Source organism: Mobula birostris, chromosome 9 (genome assembly GCF_030028105.1).
Source record: "Mobula birostris isolate sMobBir1 chromosome 9, sMobBir1.hap1, whole genome shotgun sequence".
NCBI classification, from domain to species: Eukaryota; Metazoa; Chordata; class Chondrichthyes; order Myliobatiformes; family Myliobatidae; genus Mobula; species Mobula birostris.
Genome location: NC_092378.1, coordinates 77580325 through 77600294, shown reverse-complemented (window position 1 = coordinate 77600294; position 19970 = coordinate 77580325). Strand labels below are relative to the sequence as shown.

Sequence of the window (19970 nt, the reverse complement as noted above, 5' to 3'; positions counted from 1 at the left end):
TCACAGCAACAACCTCGCACTCACTGTTAGTAAGGTAAAAGGGCTGATTGTGAACTTCAAGAAGGGTAAGATGAGGAACATGAACCAATTTTCATAGATGGATCAGAAGTGGAGAGAATGAGCAACCTTAAGTTCCTGACTGTCAAGGTCTCTGAGGATCTAATTTGGTCCCAACATATCAGTGCAGCTATAAAGAAGGCAAGACAGCAGCTATATTTCATTAGAAGTTTGAAGAGATTTGGTTAGTCAACTAACACACTTGAAAACTTCTATAGATATACCATGGAGAGCATTCTGACAGGCTGTTTCACTGTCTGGTTTGGGGGGCGGGGGGGCGGGGCTACTGCACAGGACCGAAAGAAGCTGCAGAAAGTTGTAAAATTAGTCAGCTCCATCTTGGGTACTAACCTCCACTGTACTCAAGACATCTTCAAGGAGCGGTGCCTCAGAAAGACGACATCCATAATTAAGAACCCCCATCACCCAGGACATACCCCCTTCTCATTGCTACCATCAGGAAAGACGTACAGAACCCTGAAGGCACACACTCTGTGATTCAAGAGCAGCTTCTTTCTCTCTGCTATTTGATACCTGAATGGACATTGAACCCATGAACACTACCTCACTACTTTTTTAATATATATTAATTCTGTTTTTGCACTACTTCTAATCTATTCAGTATACATCTATATACTCACTGTAATTGATTTACTTAATTTTTTTCTTCTATATTATGTATTGTTTTGAACTGCTGCTGCTAAGTTAACAAATTTCACGACACATGCAGGTGATAATAAACCTGATTCTGATTCTGATATTTCCCCTATTCATCTCATCCTTGTTATCTGCCTGTCCTTCCTCACGGTCTCATCCCTATCATCTGCCTGTCCTTCCTCATGGTCTCATCCCTATCATCTGCCTGTCCTTCCTCACGGTCTCATCCCTATCATCTGTCTGTCCTTCCTCACGGTCTCATCCCTATCATCTGCCTGTCCTTCCTCACGGTCTTACTACACACTGCAACGACTTGTAGACCAACTGCCCTGTCCATAGCCCTATCAATCCGGTACCATTCCCCGATGCAGGGTGTGAGCATGCCGATTGTACTGTTCCTGTGTATGTGATATAATGATATTGTTTTATCACTCATTTTTCCAAGCATAGAATATCCTTAAAAAAATGAAACAAATAGCAATGTTCAAGAGATAGAAGTACACAATTTTAACAAAATAATAACCCTTTCACTTAACAGATTTATTGAGGTTTCAGCCAGAAATTTAACCAATGATTGATTGTTTGCTTTTCCATTTTATTCAAAAAATACAGTTTTGAAACCTGTGAAGGAGAGTTTTTAAAGTGGAAAAGTCACTGTACTGGGGTAGCTCCACTCTCTTGACCTCAGATGTCTGGGTTTAGTGGTACAAGTAGTCGTCACAACCGGTGTCTTCCTTGATTGCAGTGTCATGCCTTGTCAAGCCCTTTGTTCTCCACGATGCCTTGCAGAACTAGCTTCCTGGCCATTGGATCTCATCCACCCAGTCTGCCAGAGGCAACCAATGATTAAAAACAGCTTACATCTTGCTGTAAATAAGTTACAACCAATTTTATTTACCACTCATTGTCATGAGAACATATCCATTTTAAGGCTTTGTGTGTCAATGCAAGGAGCATTCGTAATAAGGTGGATGAATTGAAAGTGTAGATTGTTATTAATGATTATGATATAGTTGGGATCACAGAGACATGGCTCCAGGGTGACCAGGGATGGGAGCTCAACGTTCAGGGATATTCAATATTCAGGAGGGATAGACATGAAGGAAGGGGAGGTGGGGTGGCGTTGCTGGTTAAAGAAGAGATTAACGCAATAGAAAGGAAGGACATAAGCCGGGAAGATGTGGAATCGATATGGGTAGAGCTGCGTAACACTAAGGGGCAGAAGACGCTGGTGGGAGTTGTGTACAGGCCACCTAACAGTAGTAGTGAGGTTGGAGATGGTATTAAACAGGAAATTAGAAATGTGTGCAATAAAGGAACAGCAGTTATAATGGGTGACTTCAATCTACATGTAGATTGAGTGAACCAAATTGGTAAAGGTGCTGAGGAAGAGGATTTCTTGGAATGTATGCGGGATGGTTTTTTGAACCAACATGTCGAGGAACCAACTAGAGAGCAGGCTATTCTGGACTGGGTTTTGAGCAATGAGGAAGGGTTAATTAGCAATTTTGTCGTGAGAGACCCCTTGGGTAAGAGTGACCATAATATGGTGGAATTCTTCATTAAGATGGAGAGTGACATAGTTAATTCAGAAACAAAGGTTCTGAACTTAAAGAGGGGTAACTTTGAAGGTATGAGACGTGAATTAGCTAAGATAGACTGGCAAATGACACTTAAAGGATTGACGGTCAATATGCAATGGCAAGCATTTAAAGGTTGCATGGATGAACTACAACAATTGTTCATCCCAGTTTGGCAAAAGAATAAATCAAGGAAGGTAGTGCGCCAGTGGCTGACAAGAGAAATTAGGGATAGTATCAATTCCAAAGAAGAAGCATACAAATTAGCCAGAAAAAGTGGCTCACCTGAGGACTGGGAGAAATTCAGAGTTCAGCAGAGGAGGACAAAGGGCTTAATTAGGAAGGGGAAAAAAGATTATGAGAGAAAGCTGGCAGGAAACATAAAAACGGACTGTAAAAGCTTTTATAGATATGTAAAAAGGAAAAGACTGGTAAAGACAAATGTAGGTCCCCTGCAGACAGAAACAGGTGAATTGATTATGGGGAGCAAAGACATGGCAGACCAATTGAATAATTACTTTGGTTCTGTCTTCACTAAGGAGGACATAAATAATCTTCCAGAAATAGTAGGGGACAGAGGGTCCAGTGAGATGGAGGAACTGAGCGAAATACATGTTAGTAGGGAAGTGGTGTTAGGTAAACTGAAGGGATTGAAGGAAGATAAATCCCCAGGGCCAGATGGTCTGCATCCCAGGGTGCTTAAGGAAGTAGCCCAAGAAATAGTGGATGCATTAGTGATAATTTTTCAAAACTCGTTAGATTCTGGACTAGTTCCTGAGGATTGGAGGGTGGCTAATGTAACTCCACTTTTTAAAAAAGGAGGGAGAGAGAAACCGGGGAATTATAGACCGGTTAGCCTAACGTCGGTGGTGGGGAAACTGCTGGAGTCAGTTATCAAGGATGTGATAACAGCACATTTGGAAAGCGGTGAAATCATCGGACAAAGTCAGCATGGATTTGTGAAAGGAAAATCATGTCTGACGAATCTCATAGAATTTTTTGAGGATGTAACTAGTAGAGTGGATAGGGGAGAACCAGTGGATGTGGTATATTTGGATTTTCAGAAGGCTTTTGACAAGGTCCCACACAGGAGATTAGTGTGCAAACTTAAAGCACACGGTATTGGGGGTAAGGTATTGGTGTGGGTGGAGAGTTGGTTAGCAGACAGGAAGCAAAGAGTGGGAATAAACGGGACCTTTTCAGAATGGCAGGCAGTGACTAGTGGGGTACCGCAAGGCTCAGTGCTGGGACCCCAGTTGTTTACAATATATATTAATGACTTGGATGAGGGAATTAAATGCAGCATCTCCAAGTTTGCGGATGACACGAAGCTGGGTGGCAGTGTTAGCTGTGAGGAGGATGCTAAGAGGATGCAGGGTGACTTGGATAGGTTGGGTGAGTGGGCAAATTCATGGCAGATGCAATTTAATGTGGATAAATGTGAAGTTATCCACTTTGGTGGCAAAAATAGGAAAACAGATTATTATCTGAATGGTGGCCAATTAGGAAAAGGGGAGGTGCAACGAGACCTGGGTGTCATTATACACCAGTCATTGAAAGTGGGCATACAGGTACAGCAGGCGGTGAAAAAGGCGAATGGTATGCTGGCATTTATAGCGAGAGGATTCAAGTACAGGAGCAGGGAGGTACTACTGCAGTTGTACAAGGCCTTGGTGAGACCACACCTGGAGTATTGTGTGCAGTTTTGGTCCCCTAATCTGAGGAAAGACATCCTTGCCATAGAGGGAGTACAGAGAAGGCTCACCAGATTGATTCCTGGGATGGCAGGACTTTCATATGAAGAAAGACTGGATGAACTGGGCTTGTACTCGTTGGAATTTAGAAGATTGAGGGGGGATCTGATTGAAACGTATAAGATCCTAAAGGGATTGGACAGGCTAGATGCAGGAAGATTGTTCCCGATGTTGGGGAAGTCCAGAACGAGGGGTCACAGTTTGAGGATAGACGGGAAGCCTTTTAGGACCGAGATTAGGAAAAACTTCTTCACACAGAGAGTGGTGAATCTGTGGAATTCTCTGCCACAGGAAACAGTTGAGGCCAGTTCATTGGCTATATTTAAGAGGGAGTTAGATATGGCCCTTGTGGCTACGGGGGTCGGGGGTATGGAGGGAAGGCTGGGGCAGGGTTCTGAGTTGGATGATCAGCCATGATCATAATAAATGGCGGTGCAGGCTCGAAGGGCTGAATGGCCTGTTTCTATGTTTCTATGTAACATCAGGCCTACATAAAGACAAGAGATTCTGCAAGTGCTGGACATCCCAAGCAACATACACAAAATACTGGAGGAACTCAGCAGGTCAGACAGAATCTATGGAAACATTTTGGGCCTATGGAACTACCAGGGCAGAGGAGCAACAAGACTCTCTTTTCACTCTTATGTTCCTCCAAAGACAATCTGTCTCCCCTCCTTCATTCCTCACCTTGACTTTGTTATTTTCTGGAACTTCCATCATAAATCTCTTCCACCTTTCCCACTTCCCTCCAGCTTTCTTAAGCCAGCCTTGAGGGCACGTGGGTTTTTTTCATTCCTTTCACCTTTTTTCATCTGTCACTTTACAGAGTCGCAATAGTTGTTGTATAAAAATGTACTGTATATGCCACCGTTAAGAATGGTTAGAGAGAGATATAAGCCACATGCAGACAAAAGGGTCTCACTAAGATAGCCATCTTGGTTGTGCCAGTTCTGCTGTATTATGTGACTTCTTGTCTACTTTAATCTTAATTGCAATGAGGAAGGTACATTGGACACTATAGAGCAAAGGCAGAAGTTAAGCTATCCATCATTAAATACATCAAAGTGAACAGATGATGAAGGCTCCCCAGTTGAAGACCACTGATATAAGTGAGTAACACATGACATACATGGCTGTCCTAAGTCGGTGGGTTCCGGGATCGGATGTCCATGCGAGCAGGAAGCAGAATGAGGCATCAAGTCTGGTCTATCTGTGATGCTGGAATTCGGGATTCTGTCATTGCATTAGCCAAGGATCAATGCCAAAGATCAAAGCCAGTCGGTTGATCGGAAATCCAGAAGTCAAAGTCTGATGGAGACTGGAGGAGTGTCCTGGAGCTGGAAGACTGTCCGTGTGTGGGTGGGTGGGTGGGTGGGTGAGGGAGGAAAGAAGCTTGTTTTACTGTTGTTGTTTTGTTCTGTGTTCTCTTGTGGCTTCTGTGTTGTTCTGCCAAGCACAGCGGGCATGCCGGAATGTGTGGGCTGTCCTCTGCACATTCTTGGGTGTGTTGGTTGTTAATGCAAATTATGTATTTCACCGAGTGTTTCAATATACAAATGATAAATACATCTGAATCTGAAATCTCTAGACCATACTGCACAAATTGGTTGTAGTTATCAATTTATCTATCTACCTATCTATCTATCTAAATGTATAAAATGCTGTAAATATATAAAAATATATATTTATATATGGGTAGATAGATGTAGATATATGCCTTTATATTGATATAGATGATTGTTTGCACGTATTGTCAATCAATAACAGCTTATCGAAGTCCATTAGATCTTGTCCACTATTCCTTTCCCTTGTAAATCCCTAGATACTGTATCCATAATTATTTCCTGTGTTTCCAACAAATGAAGCACTGTGAGACTCAAGCAGATAGAGCAATGTCATGAATGGCATTAAACAGTCGGCCAGTAATATTGCCAACAGTAATTTTGAGCTTTAAAATTTTGGCAAATTTGTCTTTGAAGTCTCAGAAATCTGATTAGCATGGTGCTGTGTGTGAAACATCAACCTCATTTCTCAGTGACCTGAGCTCAAACCCAGCTTCAAAGCCATGACAAGAACCTTCCTTAATTTTGACAGATGGAAAGGTTTCATGTGAACTCAAGTCTCGTTTCCATTACTACCCTAAACAGAAAAGCATTTGAGTTTTTGGATGACAGAACAGATGAGTATTCCTGCGAGTGTTCGGATAGTGCATTGTTGGCCAAGAGCAACAGGAGTTTTACCATGGATCTAATGATGATACAGTGATATAAAGGGTCCAGTAATAATGCAGTGGACACCAAAAGCACCAGCACCTCAGTATAAATGGCAATAGAGCCCAATATCTAACTGAAACACTGGTCCAGGACAGGCAGGGGGCATCAAGTTAACACTTCAGGCTGACATCTTCATCGGGACTTTGAGATCATGACCTCCTAGATTCCTCCGGCATTGTGCGCATTACTCTGGATTTCCAGCATCGATAGAATATCTTGTGGTTATGAATGCATTCTAATTTGGACAGAGAGCAACAAGTGCACCAGTACCATTACAGTATAGACAGAGAACACCAATTACATTCAGCCCACTACAGTATAGACTGTGAACACTGATACATGCAGCCCATTACAGTATAGACACAGACAACTGGTTTACCAAATGCATTACAGAAAAGACATGAAAAACTGAGACACCCAGCCATTGCAGTATGGAATGGAACAATGAACATGCTCAGACCATACAGTATAGACAGGGAACACTGACGTACCCTGCTATTGCAGTATAGAATGGAACACCGAATATGCTCAACCCGTACAGTATAGAGAGGGAATAATCGAAAAGCCAGCCCGTACAGTATAGACAGAGAACACTGGAGTACTCAGACCAAACAGTATGGACAGAGAACACTGGTACACACAGCCCTTCATATTATAGACAGGGAACACTGGAGTATCCAGCCCTTTATATTATAGACAGGGAACACTGGTGTATCCAGACTTTATATTACAGACAGGAAAAACTGGTGTATCCAGCACTTTAGAACATAGAATAGTACAGCACAGTACAGGCCCTTTGGCCCACAATGTTGTGTCGACCCTTAAACCCTGCCTCCCATATAACCCCCTCCCACCTTAAATTCCTCCATATACCTGTCCAGTAGTCTCTTGAATTTCATTAGTGTATCTGCCTCCACCACTGACTGAGGCAGTGCATTCCATGCACCAGCCACTCTCTGAGTCAAAAACATTCTAATATCCCCCTTGATAGGCAAAAGGGGATACGAGAGGATTATGGGACAGGAGGTCCGGGAAGAAAGACAAGAGGGGGGACCCAGAGGATGGGCAAGAGGTATATTCAGAGGGACAGAGGGAGAAAAAGGAGAGTGAGAGAAAGAATGTGTGCATAAAAATAAGTAACAGATGGGGTACGAGGGGGAGGTGGGGCCTTAGCGGAAGTTAGAGAAGTCGATGTTCATGCCATCAGGCTGGAGGCTACCCAGACGGAATACAAGGTGTTGTTCCTCCAACCTGAGTGGTTCCTCCCCTTTTGTCTATTACCTGTCCAGCCCTTGGCTCTATCCCTCCCCCTCCAGTCTTCTCCTATCATTTTGGATCTCCCCCTCCCCCTCCAACTTTCAAATCCCTTACTCACTCTTCCTTCAGTTAGTCCTGACGAACGGTCTCGGCCTGAAACATCGACTGCACCTCTTCCTACAGATGCTGCCTGGCCTGCTGCGTTCACCAGCAACTTTGATGTGTTGTCCTCTTGTATTGAGCAGTGGTGCCCTGGGGAAGAGGTGCTGGTTATCCACTCTATCTATTCCTCTTAATATCTTGTATACTTCTATCATGTCTCCTCTCATCCTCCTTCCCTCCAGTAAGTAAAGCCCTTAATCTTTGATCATAATGAGTACTCCCTAGCCCAGGCAGCATCCTGGTGAATCTCCTCTGTACCCTTTCCAATGCTTCCACATCCTTCCTATAGTGAGGCGACCAGAACTGGACACAGTACGCCAAGTGTGACCTAACCAGAGTTTTATAGAGCTGCATCATTACCCCGCGACTTTTCAACTCTATCCCTCGACTTATAAAAGCTAACACTCCATAAGCTTTCTTAACTACCCTAGCTACCTGTGAGGCAACTTTCAGGGATCTGTAGACGTGTACCCCCAGATCCCTCTGCTCCCCCGCACTTCCAAGTATCCTGTCATTTACTTTGTACTCTGCCTTGGAGTTTGTCCTTCCAAAGTGTACCACCTCACACTTCTCCGGGTTGAACTCCATCTTCCACTTCTCAGCCCACTTCTGCATCCTATCAATGTCTCTCTGCAATCTTCGACAATCCTCTACACTATCCACAACACCACCAATCTTTGTGTCATCTACAAGCTTGTCTACCCACCCTTCTACCCCCACATCCAGGTCGTTAATAAAAATCACGAAAAGTAGAGGTCCCAGAATCGATCCTTGTGGGACACCACTAGTCACAACCCTCCAATCCGAATGTACTCCCCCCACCACGACCCTCTGCCTTCTGCAGGCAAGCCAATTCTGAATCCACCTGGCCAAACTTCCCTGGATCCCATGCCTTCCGACTTTCTGAATAAGCCTACCATGTGGAACCTTGTCAAATGCCTTACTAAAATCCATGCAGATCACATCCACTGCACTACCCTCATCTATATGCGTGGTCACCTCCTCAAAGAACTCTATCAGGCTTGTTAGGCACGATCTGTCCTTCAAAAAGCTATGCTGACTCTCCCTGAGCAGACCATGATTCTCTAAATGCCCATAGATCCTATCTCTAAGAATCTTTTCCAATAGCTTTCCCACCACAGACATAAGGCTCACTGGTCTATAATTACCCAGACTATCCCTACTACTTTTTTTGAACAAGGGGACAACATTCGCCTCCCTCTAATCCTTTGGTATCATTCCCGTATACAACCAGGACATGAAGATCCTAGCCGGAGGCTCAGCAATCACTTCCCTCACCTCTTGGAGCAGCCTGGGGAATATTCCGTCAGGCCCCGGGGACTTATCCGTCCAAATGTATTTTAACAACTCCAACATCTCTTCTCCCTTAATATCAACATGCTCCAGAACATCAACCTCACTCATATTGTCCTCACCATCATCAAGTTCCCTCTCATTGGTGAATACCGAAGAGAAGTATTCATTGAGGACCTCGCTCACTTCCACAGCCTCCAGGCACCTCTTCCCATCTTTACCTCTAATCAGTCCTATCTTCACTCCTGTCAACCCTTTGTTCTTCACATAACTGAAGAATGCCTTGTGGTTTTCCTTTACCCTACTCACCAAGGCCTTCTCATGCCCCCTTCTTGCTCTCCTCAGCCCCTTCTTCAGCTCCTTTCTTGCTTCCCTATATTCCTCAATAGACTCATCTGATCCTTGCTTCCTAAACCTCATGTACGCTGCCTTCTTCCACCTGACTAGATTCTCCACCTCACTTGTCACCCATGGTTCCTTCACCCTACCATTCTTTATCTTCCTCATCGAGACAAATTTATCCCTATCATCCTGCAAGAGATCCCTAAACATCGACCATATGTCCATAGTACATTTCCCTGCAAAAACATCATCCCAATTTACACCCAAAAGTTCTAGCCTCATAATTAGCCCTTCCCCAATTAAATATTTTCCTGTCCTCTCTGATTCTATCCTTTTCCATGATAGTGTTAAAGGCCAGGGAGCGGTGGTCACTGTCCCCCAGAGGCTCACCCACTGAGAGATCTGTGACCTAACCTGACTCGTTACCTAATACTAGATATAGTATGGCATTCCCCCTAGTCGGCCTGTCAACATACTGTGACAGGAATCCGTTCTGGACACACTTAACAAACTCCACCCTGTCTAAACCCTTGGAACTAATCAGGTGCCAATCAATATTAGGGAAGTTAAAGTCACCCATGATAAACAACCCTGTTATTTTTGCACCTTTCCAAAATCTGCCTCCCAATCTGCTCCTCAGTATCTCTGCTGCTACCAGGGGGCCTATAGAATACTCCCAGTGGAGTAACTGCTCCCTTCCTGTTCCTGACTTCTACCCACACTGACTCAAAAGAGGATCCTGCTACATTACCCATCCTTTCTGTAGCTGTAAGAGTATCCCTGACCAGCATTGCCACCTCTCCTCCCCTTTTCCCCACTCTCCATCCGTTTTAAAGCACCGAAATCCAGGAATATTGAGAATCCATTTCTGCCCTGGAGCCAGCCAAGTCTCTATAATGGCCACTACATCATAATTCCATGTATGTATCCAAGCTCTCTTGATATTCTAGACAAGGAACACAGGTACACACAGCCCTTTATATTTTAGACAGGGAACACTGGTGTACCCAGACCTTAATATTATAGACAAGGAACACTGGTGTATTCAGCCCTTGATATTATAGACAGGGAATATTGGTACACACAACTCTTTATATAATAGACAGAGAACACTGGTACACACAGCCTTTATATTATAGACCAGGAACACATGCAGGCACAGCCCTTTATATTAGAGACAGGAAAAACTGATACACACAGCCCTTTATATTATAGGCAGGGAAGACCGGTACACCCACCCATTTAATTATTATAGACAGGGAACACAGGTACACACAGCCCTTTATATTATAGACAGGAAATAATGGTGTATCCAGCTGTTTATATCATAGATGGAACAATGGTGTATCCATACCTTTATATTATAGACCGGGAACACTGGTGTATCACTGGTGTATCCAGTCCTTTATATTATAGACCGGGAACACTGGTACACACAGCCCTTTATATTATAGTCAGGGAACACTGGTACAGACAGGCCTTGATATTATAGACAGGGAACACTTGTGTATCCAACCTTTATATTATAGACCGGGAACACTGGTGTATCACTGGTGTATCCAGTCCTTTATATTATAGACAGGGAACACTGGTGTATCCAGCCTTTATATTATAGACCGGGAACACTGGTGTATCACTGGTGCATCCAGTCCTTTATATTATAGACCGGGAACACTGGTACACACAGCCCTTTATATTATAGTCAGGGAACACTGGTACAGACAGGTCTTGATATTATAGACAGGGAACACTTGTGTATCCAACCTTTATATTATAGACCGGGAACACTGGTGTATCACTGGTGTATCCAGTCCTTTATATTATAGACCGGGAACACTGGTACACACAGCCCTTTATATTATAGTCAGGGAACACTGGTACAGACAGGTCTTGATATTATAGACAGGGAACACTTGTGTATCCAACCTTTATATTATAGACCGGGAACACTGGTGTATCACTGGTGTATCCAGTCCTTTATATTATAGACAGGGAACACTGGTGTATCCAGCCTTTATATTATAGACAGGGAACATAGGTACTGACAGGCCTTTATATTATAGACAGGGAACACTGGTGTATCCAGTCCTTTATATTATAGACCGGGAACACTGGTACACACAGCCCTTTATATTATAGACCAGGAACACTGGTACACACAGCCCTTTATATTATAGACCGGGAACACTGGTACACACAGCCCTTTATATTATAGACAGGGAACACTGGTACACACAGGCTTTTATATTATAAAGGGAGAACACTTGTGTATCCAGCCCTTTATATTATAGACAGGGAACACTGGTGTATCCAGCCCTTTACACAGAACACTAATATACCCTGGCCTTTACATTATAGAGAGGGAACACTTGTACTGAAAACCCTTTGCACAATAGTCAGGAAACCCTGGTTTACCCAGCACATTACACAAACACGGGTAATCCTAGCCCTTTACAGTATAGACAGAGAACACTGTTAAACCTAGCCTTTTAACACTATTAAATCCAGCCCTGTTTAGTATATACAGAGAATTCTCTTAAACCCAGCCCTTTTTAGTATAGACAGAGAGCACTGTTAAACCCAGCCCTGTTTAGTATATACTGAGAACTCTGTTAAACCCAGCCCTTTTTAGTATAGACAGAAAACACTGTTAAACCCAGCCCTTTTTACCATACACAGAAAACACTGTTAAACCCAGCACATTTTAGTATAGACTGAGAACACTGTTACACCCAGCCAATTACAGTATAGACAGCGAACTCTGTTAAACCCATCCCATTACATTTTTGGCTGAGACCCTTCATCAGGACAGTGATATTCTGAAAGAGTCATTTAGTTTATTTAGTTTAGTTCATTGAGACTATTGTCATATACATCGCTGTGTGAGGTGGTCGTGCTGGAGAGGCTTCTGAGGTCCCGAGATCCCAAAGAGATGCCATCTGGAATTTAACCAACTGGCGTTTAGCTCCTACTAGGATCACACAAGGTTCCAGACAAACTGCGATCCAAACAAGACCTCAATTGTGGAACTGGAAATAAGGCTGCAGTACAGAAGGATCCCCATTCTTCTTGCATTCCATGCCACTGTATCCCCACCAAGATTTGTCACGAACTGTGTCTTGCCTGCCCACACATCAGCCAGCCTACATTAAACAAAGTCATGCACAGGCTTTCTCCATGAAGAGAATCCAGCCTAAAATCCCCAAAAAAGCTATAGGAGAACGTCACACCTGACTCAAGCAATCACACCATAGAACCATAGAAACTACAGGACAGAAACAGGCCTCTTGGCTGTGCCAAACCGTTTTCTGCCTAGTCCCACTGACCTGCACACGGACCATATCCCTCCATACACCTCCCATCCATGTATCTGTCCAATTTATTCTTAAATGTTAAAAAAGAACCCACATTTACCACCTCGTCTGGCAGCTCGTTCCATACTCCCACCACTCTCTGTGTGAAGAAGCCCCCCCCCATTGTTCCCTTTAAACTTTCCCCCCCTCACCCTTAACCCATGTCCTCTGGTTTTTTTCTCCCCTTGCCTCAGTGGAAAAAGCCTGCTTGCATTCACTCTATCTATACCCATCATAATTTTATATACCTCTATCAAATCTCCCCTCATTCTTCTACACTCCAGGGAATAAAGTCCTAACCTATTCAACCTTTCTCTGTAACTGAGTCTCTCAAGTCCCGGCAACATCCTTGTAAACCTTCTCTGCACTCTTTCAACCTTATTTATATCCTTCCTGTAATTTGGTGACCAAAACTGAACACAATATTCCAGATTCGGCCTCACCAATGCCTTATACAACCTCATCATAACATTCCAGCTCTTATACTCAATACTTGGATTAATAAAGGCCAATGTACCAAAAGCTCTCTTTACGACCCTATCTACCTGTGACGCCACTTTTAGGGAATTTCGTATCTGTATTCCCAGATCCCTCTCTTCCACTGCACTGCTCAGTGCCTTACCATTAACCCTGTATGTTCTACGTTGGTTTGTCCTTCCAACGTGCAATACCTCACACTTGTCTGTATTAAACTCCATCTGCCATTTTTCAGCCCAATTTTCCAGCTGGTCCAAGTCCCTCTGCAGGCTCTGAAAACCTTCCTCGCTGTCTACTACACCTCCAATCTTTGTATCATCAGCAAATTTGCTGATCCAATTTACCACATTATCATCCAGATCATTGATATAGATGACAAATAACAATGGACCCAGCACTGATCCCTGTGGCACACCACTAGTCACAGGCCTCCACTCAGAGAAGCAATTCTCTACTACCACTCTTTGGCTTTTTCCATTGAGCCAATGTCTGATCCAATTTACCACCTCTCCATGTATACCTAACGACTGAATTTTCCTAACTAACCTCCCACGCGGGACCTTGTCAAAGGCCTTATTGAAGTCCATGTAGACAATATCCACTGCCTTCCCTTCATCCACTTTCCTGGTAACCTCCTCGAAAAACTCCGATAGATTGGTCAAACATGACCTGCCACGCACAAAGCCATGTTGACTCTCCCTAATAAGTCCCTGTCTATCCAAATGCTTCTAGATTCTGTCTCTTAGTACTCCCTCCAATAACTTACCTACTACCGACGTTAAACTTACCGGCCTATAATTTCCCAGATTACTTTTTGATCCTTTTTTAAGCAACGGAACAACATGAGCCACTCTCTAATCCTCCGGCACCTCATCTGTAGACAGCAACATTTTAAATATTTCGGCCAGGGCCCCTGCAATTTCAACACCAGTCTCCTTCAAGATCCGAGGGAACACCCTGTCAGGTCCCGGGGATTTATCCACTTTAATTTTCCTCAAGTCAGCAAGGACCTCCTCCTTTTCGATCTGTACAGTTTTCATGATCTTACTACTTGTTTCCCCTAATTCCATAGACTTCATGTCAGTTTCCTTAGTAAATACAGACGCAAAAAACCTGTTTAAGATCTCCCCCATTTCCTTTGGTTCCGCACATAGCCGACCACTCTGATCTTCAAGAGGACCAGTTTTATCCCTTACAATCCTTTTGCTCTTAATATACCTGTAAAAGCTCTTTGGATTATCCTTCACTTTGACTGCCAAGGCAACCTCATGTCTTCTTTTAGCACTCCTGATTTCTTTCTTAAGTATTTTCTTGCACTTCTTATACTCCTCAAGCATCTTATTTAATCCCTGCTTCCTATACATGTCATACAACTCCCTCTTCTTCTTTATCAGAGTTACAATATCCCTTGAGAACCAAGGTTCCTTATTCCTGTTCACTTTGCCTTTAATCCTGACCGGAACATACAAATTCTGCACTCTCAAAATTTCTCCTTTGAAGGCTTCCCACCTACCGATCACATCCTTGCCAGAGAACAACCTGTCCCAATCCACGCTTTTTAGATCCTTTCTCATTTCTTCAAATTTGGCCTTCTTCTAGTTAAGAACCTCAACCCTAGGACCAGATCTATCCTTGTCCATGATCAAGTTGAAACTAATGGTGTTATGATCACTGGAACCAAAGTGCTCCCCTACACAGACTTCCGTCACTTGTCCTAACTCGTTTCCTAACAGGAGATCCAATATTGCATCCCTTCTAGTTGGTCCCTCTATATATTGATTTAGAAAACTTTCCTGAACACATTTTACAAACTCTAAACCATCTAGACCCCTAACAGTATGGGAGTCCCAATCAATGTATGGAAAATTAAAATCCCCTACCACCACAACTTTATGTTTCCTGCAGTTGCCTGCTATTTCCCTGCAGATTTGCTCTTCCAATTCTCGTTGACTATTGGGTGGTCTGTAATACAATCCCACTAATGTGGCCATACCTTTCCTGTTTCTCAGCTCCACCCATAAGGACTCAGTAGACAAGCCCTCTAATCTGTCCTGTCTGAGCACTGCTGTAATATTTTCCCTAACAAGCAATGCTACTCCCCCACCTTTCATTCCTCTGCCTCGATCACATCTGAAACATCGGAACCCTGGAATATTAAGCTGCCAGTCCTGCCCCTCCTGTAGCCAAGTTTCACTAATTGCTATAACACTTCTACATATGTACTAGGATGCAATGAAAGTCAGTACTGGCATGAAACTCATGGAGTAAACTTACTTGCAGAGGTTCCGTGCAATGATTTTCTCTGTCGCAGAAGCGAGGGAGACTCCTAAGTTATTACTCAATCAGGCATTTTGAACTTCGAGGACGCTCACAATTATGGCATCTGTGTCGTCCCCCAGCATGCTCCATTCTTCCTAGGTGACAGAGATAGGATCTGATTTAGCACCAGAAGTAGCTCTTGACTGTGTTTTAGCATTTCAATAGAATTTCATCTGCTCCAAAGGTCAACAGTAGGTGCCACTTCATTGGCCCTTCACTCAGCTCTGGAACACCTGGACGATGAAAGTGTATAAATTATCATTGACTACAGCTCAGCATTCAATACCATCATTCCCTTGAAACTAACAAGATCCCTATCAGGGAATTGGAGATGGAGAGAGTAGGTAATATTGAATTCCTTCGTGTTATAGCAGAGGATCTGTCCAGCAAGTAAGTGTCAGCACAAAGAAGGCAAAACAACACCCCTACTTTCTTAGAGGCTTGTGTAGATCGGCAAGTCAACTAATACTTTTTTGAACTTCTGAGGATGCACAGTGGAGAGTATCCTGACTGGTTGCATCATGAGCTGGTATGGAAACATAATGCATAGGAATGGGGAAGTCTGAGAGGGTTCAGTACAGCCCACTCGCTGCTGAACATCAACAACTCTTCCATAGAGATCGTTAAGATCACCAAATTTCTTGGTGTTCACCTGGCAGAGAATCTCACCTGGTCCCTCAACACCAGCTCCATAACAAAGAAAGCCCAGCAACGTCTCTACTTTCTGCGAAGGCTGAGAAAAGTCCATCTCCCACCCTCCATCCTCACCACATTCTACAGAGGTTGTATTGAGAGTCATGTGGATAGGTTGGTGAATGCTTTTGGTATGCTGGCCTTTATAAATCAGAGCATTGAGTATAGGAGTTGGGATGTAATGTTGAAATTGTACAAGGCTTTGGCAAGGCCAGATTTCGAGTATTGTGTGCAGTTCTGGTCACCGAATTATAGGAAAGATGTGAACGAAATAGAGAGAGTGCAGAGAATATTTACTACAATGTTACCTGGGTTTCATCACCTAAGTTACAGAGAAAGGTTGAACAAGTTGGGTCTTTATTCTTTAGAGCATAGAAGGTTGAGGGGGGACTTGATAGAGGTATTTAAAATTATGAGGGGGATAGACAGATTTGACGTGGATAGGCTTTTTTCCATTGAGAGTAGGGGAGATTCAAACAAGAGGACATGAGTTGCGATCTAAAGGGCAAAAGTTTAGGGGTAACATGAGGGGGAGCTTCTTTACTCAGAGAGTGGTAGCTGTGTGGAACGAGCTTCCAGTAGAAGTGGTTGAGGAAGGTTCGATGTCATTTAAAGTTAAATTGGATAGATATATGGACAGGAGAGGAATGGAGGGTTATGGGCTGAGTGCAGGTTGGTGGGACTAGGTGAGGGTAAGCGTTCGGCATGGACTTGAAGGGCTGAGATGGCCTGTTTCCGTGCTGTAATTGTTATATGGTTATATGGTTATACGTGAGTGACATAGGTCAGCTGGTTGACTGGTGTCACAGCAGCAACATTGCACCCAATGTCAGTAAGACCAAGGAATTGAATGTAGGCTTCTGGAAGGGGAAATACAATGAACACACAAGAGTCCTCATCGAGGGTCTGTCAGTGGAAAGGATGAGTAGTTTAAAGCTCCTGGTGTCAGCATCTATGAATATCTATCTGGGCCCAACGTATTAATGTGATTACAAAGAAGAGACCATAGCAGCTGTATTTCATTAGAACTTTGTGGAGACTTGGTATGTCACCAAAGACCATCATAAATTCCTGCAGATGTACTTTGGAGAGCACTCTAACTGGTTGTGTTACTGTCTAGTATGAAGGGGCTACTAAACAGAATTGGGAAAAGATGCAGACAGTTGTAAATTCACCCAGCTCCATCATGAGCACAAACCTCCTCACCATGGAGGATGCCTCAGAACAGCAGCACCTATCACCGAGGACAAGCCCTTTTCTTATTGTTACCACAACAATGGTAGGCCGTATCTCAGGTAATGATGAGTTTGAGTACAGAGAGGAAATTAAGAACCTGGTGGCATGGTGTGAAGGCAATAACCTATCCCTCAACGTCAGCAAGACGAAGGAATTGGTTGTTGACTTCAGAAGGAGTAGTGGACCACACGACCCAATTTACATCAATGGTGCGCAAGTGGAACAGGTCAAAAGCTTTAAGTTCCTCTGGGTCAATATCACAAATGACCTGACTTGGTCCAACCAAGCAGAGTTCACTGCCAAGAAGGCCCAACAGCGCCTTTACTTCCTGAGAAAACTAAAGAAATTTGGCCTGTCCCCTAAAACCCTCACTAATTTTTATAGATGCACTGTAGAAAGCATTCTTCTAGGGTGCACCACAACCTAGTATGGAAGTTGTCCTGTTCAAGACCGGAAGAAGCTGCAGAAGATCGTGAACACAGCGCAGCACATCACACAAACCAATCTTCTGTCCGTGGACTCACTTTACACTGCACGCTGTCGGAGCAGTGCTGCCAGGATAATCAAGGACACGACCCACCCAGCCAACATGTAAGTGCAGCAGGCAGTGGAGAAAGCTAATGGCATGCTGGCCTTCATAACAAGGGGAATTGAGTATAAGAGCAAAGAGGTCCTTCTGCAGCTGTACAGGGCCCTAGTGAGACCACACCTGGAGTACCGTGTGCGGTTTTGGACTCCAAATTTGAGGAAGGACATTCTTGCTATTGAGGGAGTGCAGTGTAGGTTCACAAGGTTAATTCCCGGGATGGCGGAACTGTCATATGTTGAAAGATTGGTGCGACTGGGCTTGTATACTCTGGAATTTAGAAGGTTGAGAGGGGATCTTATTGAAACATATAAGATTATTAAGGGATTGGACACGCTGGAGACAGGAAGCATGTTCCCGCTGATGGGTGAGTCCAGAACCAGAGGCCACAGTTTAAGAATAAGGAGTAGGCCATTTAGAACGGAGTTGAGGAAAAAATTTTTCACCCAGAGAGTGGTGAATATATGGAATGCTTTGCCCCAGAAGGCTGTGGAGGCCAAGTCCCTGGATGCTTTCAAGAAAAAGATGGATAGAGCTCTTAAAGATAGCGGAATCAAAGGTTATGGGGATAAGGCAGGAACTAGATACTGATTGCAGATGATCAGCCATGATCACAGTGAATGGCGGTGTTGGCTTGAAGGGCTGAATGGCCTACTCCTGCACCTATTGTCTATTGTCTATAACACACTTTTCGTCCCTCTTCCCTCCAGGAGAAGGCTTAGGAGCTTGAAGACTCGTACGGCCAGATTTGGAAACAGCTTCTTTCCAACTGTGATAAGACAGCTGAACGGATCCTGACCTGGATCTGGGCCATACCCTCCAAATATCCGGACCTGCCTCTCGGTTTTTTTGCACTACCTTACTTTCCATTTTTCTATTTTCTATTTATAATTTATAATTTAAATTTTTAATATTTACTAATTTTTACTATTTTTAATATTTAATATTTGTAATCCAGGGAGTGGGAAGCGCAGAATCAAATAGTGCTGTGATGATTGTACATTCTAGTATCAATTGTTTGGCGACAGTAAAGTATTAAGTATAAGTGAAAGTATCGAGGAGGTACAGATGCATGAAGTCACACACTCAACATTTTAGAAACAACTTCTTCCTGAAAAAGGACCCAGTGCTTCTTCCCTTCTGTCATCAGATCTCTAAACAGACTATGAGTCCAAGAACACTATCTCACCATTTATTTTTCTGTTTTTGCTCTCTTGTTTGCTCAGTTTATTTAATTGAATTTATACTTATATAATATGTGCATGTGTATATATTTCTTCCTGTAACTTACTTTTTTATTACGTATTGCAAAGTACTGCTGCTGCAAACCAACATATTTCTCGATACATGCCAGTGATATTAAACGTGATTCTGATGCCATATTCTGTGATTGGACTATCTCAGGAACTGCTGATCTCCTGGCATTTTCTTGCACAACAGTCTCTAAAGTTAAAAACCAAAAGATCCAACCACTAAGAACAGCCATCAAAATATGTTGAACCCAGACTGACCCACCAAGAGACCAACTCTTAGCAGAACACCATACTCAACTCAAGTGATTGCACTATTAACTCTGGAGCTTACAGAGAATGGTGCGACAAAAAAAATGACGCAGTGAGGTGAAAATGCCTTTTTAATGACAGAGGTCAGAGGAGAAAGGCCAGACTGACATTAAGAGGACAATAACTCAAATAACCACGTGTTACATCAGTGGTGTGCAAAAGGGAATCTCTGAATGTACAACACATCAAACCTCGAAGTGGATGGGCTACAACAGCAGAAGACCATGAAGATACACTCAGTGGCTCAGTATATTTACTGTATATGTATATACAATACACACACATACACACACACACATATATATATATATATATATATCTTATTGTAATTAATAGTATATTTTATCC

At 43.3% G+C, this 19970-nt stretch overlaps 1 long non-coding RNA gene across 2 annotated transcripts in view; it reads right to left on the bottom strand.

The window, feature by feature from the left end:
- Positions 1 to 1273: 1273 nt before the first annotated feature.
- Positions 1274 to 19970, bottom strand: part of LOC140203400 (uncharacterized) — a 29503-nt gene continuing 10806 nt past the window's right edge. For both annotated transcript variants that reach the window (XR_011887361.1, XR_011887360.1), the window contains exons 3-5: positions 15501 to 15640; positions 7697 to 7830; positions 1274 to 1540 (exon numbers count right to left, since the gene is read on the bottom strand). This is a non-coding gene — a long non-coding RNA (uncharacterized lncRNA). The remainder of the gene's footprint in view (positions 1541 to 7696; positions 7831 to 15500; positions 15641 to 19970) is intronic.